We start from the raw sequence: 7,513 nt of genomic DNA, 5'->3' as shown, positions 1-7,513 counted from the left end.
ATTAGAGGATTGGAAGAGAATCAAAGAAATCATTGATGAATTTTTAAATTATGGATTGTTAAATGAATGTAAGTCAGAATATAACACCCCATTTTTACCAGTAAAGAAAACAGATGGAAAGACTTACAGGTTAGTTCAGGATTTAAGGACAATCAACAAAATTGTGGAGGATATTCATCCAGTAGTAGCTAATCCATACACCTTATTAACCAAATAGAGCAATAACCAGAAAAGGTTTGCTGTCTTGGACTTAAAAGGATGCATTCTTCTGCCTGTCCTTAGCCAAAGAAAGCCAAAATTTGTTTGCTTTTGAATGGGAAAACCCCAAAATGGGAAGAAAAACTCAGTTAACTTGGACAGTTAACTGAATCCTCAAGGATTCAAAAATAGCCCGATGATATTTGGAAATCAATTAGCTCAGGAACTAGAATCATGGAATACACCCACTCAGACAGGAACTTTGCTACAATATGTTGATGATTTGCTAATTGCTACTGAAACTGAAGAAGAATGTGTTCAATGGACTGTTGAATTGTTGAATTTTTTGGGACTAAGCGGATACAGAGTGAACAAACAGAAAGCACAGTTAATTCAAACTTGATTCTCTTATTTAGGATATGAAATAACTGAAGGACTATGAGAGCTTATAACAGCCCGAAAGGAAGCCATTTGCCAAACACCAAGACCATCTACAACCAGGGACCTTTGAACATTCTTGGATATGACTGGATGGTGCCGACTTTGGATCCATGATTATGGAATAAAGGTAAGACTGTTACATGAACTATTGAAAAGAAATCCTTCTGTTTTAAATTGGACTGATCAAGCCAAGGAAGCGTTCGAATGACTGACATAGGAACTTATGAGAGCTTCAGCTTTGGGGCTTCCAGATGTGACTAAACCCTTTTGGTTATACTCCTATGAAAGGCAAGGGGTAGCTTGAGGTGTCCTGGCTCAGAGGGTAGGACCCTACAGGTGGTCAGTGGAGTATTTTTCAAAACGGCTTAATGAAATAAGTGAAGGATGGCCAGGTTGCTTAAGGGCTGTGGCTGCAGTGGTTATTAACATCCAAGAAGCCCACAAGTTTACCCTGGGACAAAAGATAACTGTGTGGGTATCACACATTATATCAGCAGCTCTGGAACAAAAAGGGACTCATTGGCTATCTCGATCGCACTTCTTGAAATATCAGGCCACTCTTGTGGAACAGGATGATATTGAAATTGTGGTCACTGATGTTGGGAATCCAGCATCTTTTCTTCAGGAAACACCTACTGAACTGTTGGCTCATGACAGCTTGGCCACTACAGAGACAGTATACTCGAGCCGACCAGACCTAAAAGAGGAACATTTGGAAGGCTCAGATTCCTGGTTTACCAATGGTACACAAGTAGTAGAAGCTAAGCCCTTACCTGCTAACATGTCTGCACAAAAGGCTGAAATAATAACCCTAACTAGGGCTTTGGAGTTGGCAAAAGATAAATGGATAAATATACGGACAGACTCTATATATGCCCTTGGTATTGTTCATGTGCATGGTGCTTTTCGGAAAGAGCAAGGACTCCTAACTATTCAAGGAAAGTAAGTTAAACATGCAGCAGAAATTCTGCAATTGCTAGAGGCTGTGCAACTACCTAAGGAAACAGCCATTATGCATCATAAAGGGCATCAGAGAGAGAATTCTGATCAAGAAATTGGGAGTAATTTGGACAATTATGAAGCTAAACAAGCTGCAGGGCAGGCCGAAATTATGTCCTTGATCCATGACAGTAAACTAGCAATTGAACAGACTAGGCCTCGATATTCAAAGGACAACAGGAATTTAATTGAGGATCTGAATGGAGAATAATGAAGTTTGGATTCAAGTACCTGATGGGCGAATTGTAGTTCTGTATAATCAGTTGTGGAAATTGTTAAAAGAAGAACATAATAAAACTTGATTGTGTGGAATCAAATACTCAATTGTGTGGAAGACAACTTCCTTCTGCAAGTAATAGAGGAACCGATAAGGACAGGTACCATGCTTGACCTCATGCTCAACAACAGGGAAGGGCTGGTTGGAAATGTGACACTCCAGGGCAGCCTTGGTTGTAGCAATCATGAGATGGTTAAGTTTGAGATCCTCATGACTGTGAAAAGAGCGTGCAGCAAGCTCACTGCCCTGGACTTCAAGGGAGCAGACTTTGGCCTCTTCAGGAACTTGCTTAGTAAGGTTCCAGGGGATATAGCACTAGGGGGCAGGGGGGCCCAAGACTGTTGGCTGATATTCAAGGATCACCTGCTACAAGCTAAGGAGTGTTGCGTGCCAGCTAGAAGGAAGCGCAGCAAGAGGGCCAGGAGACCTCCTTGGATGGATAAGGAGTTGCTGAGGAAACTTTGAGGGAAAAAAAATTCTTATAAAAGGTGGAAGCAAGGACAGGCAGCCTGGGAAGAATACAGGGATGGTGTTCGGGAGGCTAAGGCCCAGTTAGAATTAAACTTGGCTAGGGATGTGAAAGATAACAGGAAGGGATTCTATAGGTACGTTGCAAATAAAAGACATACTAAGAACAACGTGGGCCCTTTCCAGAACCTATCGGGAGAACTGGCTATCCTGGATTTGGAGAAGGCTGAGGTTCTTAATGACTTCTTTGCCTTAGTCTTCCCTGGCAAATGCTCTGATCACACCACCCAAGTCTTGGAAGGCAGACGCAGGGACTGTGAGAATGAAGACCTTAGGCCCACTGTAGGAGAGGATCTGGTTCGAGAACATCTTAAGAACCTGAATGTACACAAGTCCATGGGACCTAATGAAATCCAACCGCGGGTCCAGAAGTAGCTGGCAAATGAAGTTGCTAAGCCAATGTCCATCGTATTTGAAAAACCATGGCAGTCAGGTGAAATTCCCGACGACTGGAAAAAGGGAAATATAACCCCCATTTTCAAGAAGGGGAAAATGGATGACCCAGGGAACTACAGACCAGTCAGTCTCACCTCTGTGCCTGGCAAAATCTTGGAGCAGATTCTCCTGCAAGGCATGCTGTCGTCGCGCACGGAGGGAACACATGCACAATCAATATGATTGATAAAAGTGATCCGTTTATTGTGCTCAAATAATGGGTATATATAGTGTCAAACTGCCACGTACACACAGCTTCCCGTAGTGATTGGTTGGCATATACAGCATTGGGTACATTCCAGGTGCATTTCAGTGATTTCCCCTGCTCATATACACATCCTCCTCTCAAGGTCTCTGCTCCTAGTTCACAGACAATTTTTAGCTACAAGGTTGGCCGGCTGGTCTTCTATCTCTATTGGTTAACTTCCAGGGTTTTTCCACTGTCGGCAACTGTACACAACTGGTGTTTTTTCTCACTTTCACAGAATCTGTGCTTAATTAAGCTCAGACATGGGAACATGACCTTTGCTTGCTAACCATACCTTCACAGCATGCTAAGGCACATGAAAAACCAGGAGGTGCTTGATGACATCCAGCATGGCTTCACTAAGTGGAAAACCTGCCTGACCAATTTTGTGGCCTTCTATGATGGGGCTATGGAACTGACGGACAGGGGTAGAGCAGCTGATGTCATCTACTTGGACTCATGCAAAGCCTTCAACACTGTCCCACATGACATCCTTGTCTCTAAATTGAGAGACATCAATTTGATGGGTGGACCACTCAGTGGATAAAGAACTGGCTGGATGGCCGCACACAAAGAGTTGGGGTCAATGGCTCAATGTCCGACTGGAGACCAGTAATGAGGGTGTGCCTCAGGGATCTGTGTTGGGACTGGTCTTGTTCAACATCTTTGTCAGTGACATGGACAGTAGGATTGAGTGTGCTCTCAACAAGTTTGCCGATGACACCAAGCTGTGTGGTTCGGTTGATATGCTGCAGAGAAGGATGCCATCCAGAGGGACCTTGACAAGCTTGTAAGGCAGGCTAATGCCAGCCTCATGAAGTTTAAACATGCCAAGTACAAGGTCCTACAAATGGGTTGGAGCAATCCCAGGCACAGCCACAGGTTGAGCAAAGAAGAGATTCAGAGCAGCCCTGTAGAGAAGGATTTGGGGTGTTGCCCGTTGAGAAAATAAACATGAGCTGGCACTGTGTGCTCGCAGCCCAGAAAGCCAACTGTATTCTGGGCTGCATCAAAAGGAGCGTGACCAGTAGGTCAAGGGAGGTGATCCTGCTCCTCTACTCTGCTCTTGTGGAGTGCTCACTTGGAGTACTGTGTACTGTTCTGGTGTCCTCAATATAAAAAGGACATGGAACTGTTGGAACAAGTCCAGAGGAGGGCCACGAGGATGATCAGGGGTCTGGAGCACCTCCCGTATGAAGATAGGCTGAGAAAGTTGGGGCTGTTCAGCCTGGAGAAGGAAGGCTGCATGGAGACCTCATAGCAGCCTTCCAGTATCTGAAGGGTGCCTATAAGGATGCGGGGGAGGACTCTTCAGTAGGGATAAGGGGTAATGGGTTCAAACTTAACCAGGGGAAGTTTAGATTGGATATAAGGAGGAATTTCTTTACTGTGACTGTGATGAGGCACTGGAATGGGTTGCCCAGGGAAGCTGTGAATGCTCAATCACTGGCAGTGTTCAAGGCCAGGTTGGACAAAGCCTTGGGTGACATGGTTTAGTGTGAGGTGTCCGTGCCCATGGCAGGGATGATCTTAAGGTCCTTTCCCACCCTAACTATTCTATGATTCTATGACCCATTGGGGCGCCAACTCATTGTACAGATATTTAGACCAACAAAATTGCAGGGAGAAATTTCTATACCACAGTCCAACTGATAAGAAAACAGTGTCAATTGTGTCTGAAAAATAATCCTATGACAGAAAACAAGAATCAGACTGGGACAACTGGAAAAGGAAATTATCCGGGACAGCAGTGGCAAACAGATTTTTCTGAATTACCTAGGAAAGGAGGTTACCAATATTTGTTGGCATTGACAGACACTTTTTCAGGCTGGCCAGAAGCATTCCCCTTGTAGGGTGAATAATGCAAGACAAGTAGTTAAAACACTAATAAATGGATTCAACATGTTGTGGCTAGGATGCAATTTATAACTATGGTCTCACCTGACGGTGTCAAACAAATTCGTGTTGTGCGCCAGAATGCATCATCAATAGTACTGATTATATGGTGATCATTTTCCCCTTCCTAAATCTGGGACAGAAACTTCCAGAACCAGATACACATGAGCCTTAAGCTAAGGAGGTGTGAAAATCAGTTTTCTGGGTGGGTATCCTGACTCCAGCTCTGGCAGACCAGGACAGCAGACCATGTGGACTGTGAGGGCCTCAATCGCTCAACTTAATTCCACCTAAATAGCAGGAAATGATGGAATACATGAATGTACCTGTACCAATTTCCTGTGTAGCCCTAACTGTATTAACTATTGCTTTAACTGTTATTGTGATACAGTTCACTTGGCCTTGTAATTGCTGACTTTGTAATTGCCCCTGTAAACTGTCCTTTTTACCTTTTAGGTAAAACAGGTAGGAGAAGAAAACCATTACAATCACTAGCAAAATACAGAGAAGTGTGTGATGAAATGCAATTGCAGTTTAAACATAGGAGTCCAATATTATGTGGTAGTTTAGGAAAACACATTGATTTATAATGTAACATCAGAAAAAAATATAGTTAGACATTTAAAAATGCAGATCAACTTTAAACTAAGATTGAAAAGAAACCATGAATCAGGATAGCTAGTATACCTGATCACAGGAACAACTAACATACCCAAGTCAAAATTTGCTCAGACTTTCATGACATTCCTGCTTTCAGACAAAAAAAAAATTATGTAAGGGATTTTCAACACAATACTGATTTGGCAAGACCCACAGTCTCCCCAACCAGTTTTTTCAACAAGATCAAGCTGGAGCAGGGGAAAAAAACAACCAACCAACTAGCCAAAGAATCAAACCTTTAAAAAATTGTGTTAATTCTTTTCTTGAAAGATTAATCAAACCAAAACCCCTCTCCACACACTTAACACCACAGATGACCTTGCTCTAAGGACTCCCCTAGTAACAAAAATCAGCTTTTGAATACTCTTGTGATGCACTTCCTGAAATGGCAATGGTCAGTAGCAGTGCTGTAACAGAGTACATTTTGGATACAACTGAGAATTAAACAAGTCTTATTGACATTAACAGATATTTATATATAATAAATTAGGAAAAGATATTGGGGTATAAACACTGATTTCCTGGAATGCTTTGCCTGAGTACACTAAAGAACTTGCCAATGCATTGCCAGCATTTAAACTGAAAGGCATCTTATAGGTCATTGAGTCTAATTTCTTATTGCTGTGTGATATCTCAGGGTACGCCTTTTTTCATAAGAGCATTCCAAGGCTGTTTTTAAAAAAGACATTTTCTAGGTGATTAGTTTTGGGTTTTTTCCCTCCAGCATTTCAGTCACTCATACAGGGGAGCTACTGTCATGGAGAAACAAGGATGCATAAAGTCTCAAATGCCGTTGTTTCAATGACCATGAAATCTGGGGATGTTACCCAAATATGAAATATTGCGTATTACCTCCCCCTTCCAGAAGTATTTTCAGTGACAAGAATGAAAATAAATAAGCTCTATGTCTGCTGACAAGTCTATTGGCCTCTTAGAAAACAACAGTGGAATTGAGTTTGCTGTCAGTAAGTTTTCAGATGACACCAAGCTGAGTGGAGTAGTTGACACATCTGAGGGACAGCATGCCATTCAGCGTGACGTGGACATGCTCGAGAGGTGGGCCCATGAAAACCTCATGAGGTTCAATGGGGCCAAGTACAGGGTCCTGCACCTGGGTTGGGGCAACCCCTGGTATCAATACAGGCAGGGGGATGAAAGGATTGAGCACACCCCAGAGGAGAAGGAATTGGGGGTACTGGTGGATGAAAGACTGGACATGAGCCAGCAATGTGTACTTGCAGCCCAGAAAGACAATCATATCTTGGGCTGCATCAAAAGAAGTGTGGCCAGCAGGTCTGCCTCTCTGCTCTGCTGAGATGCCCCCCTTGCAGTCCTGCATCCAGCTCTAGTGTCCTCATTACAGGAAAGAAATGGATCGGCTGGAGAGGGTACAGAGGAGGGCTACAAGTATTATCAGACGATGGAGCACATCTCCCTGTGAGACTGAGACAGTTGTCTCCTATAGGCTGAGATAGTTGAGGTTGTTCAGCATGGAGAAAAGAAAACTCTTGGGAGACCTTATTGTGGCCTTTCAGTTCTCAAAAGGGGCCTATCCGAATGATGAGGAAAGACTTTTTAGCAGAGCCTGTTGTGACAGGATGAGGGGTGATGGTTTGAAACTAAAAGAAGGGAGATTCAGGCTGGACACGAGGAAGAACTTTTTACAAGGAGGGTGGCAGGACACTGGAACAGGCTGCCTGGAGACATGGTGGATGTACCATCCCCGGAGACATTCAAGGCCAGGCTGGATGTTGTTCTGAGCAACCTGATCTAGTTGAAGATGCCCCTACTCATTGCAGAGAGATTGGACTAAATGACCTTTGAAGGTCTGT

The sequence above is a fragment of the Psittacula echo genome, assembly GCF_963264785.1.
Source record: "Psittacula echo genome assembly, chromosome: Z".
Lineage (NCBI taxonomy): Eukaryota > Metazoa > Chordata > Aves > Psittaciformes > Psittacidae > Psittacula > Psittacula echo.
This window is presented reverse-complemented; position numbering follows the sequence as displayed.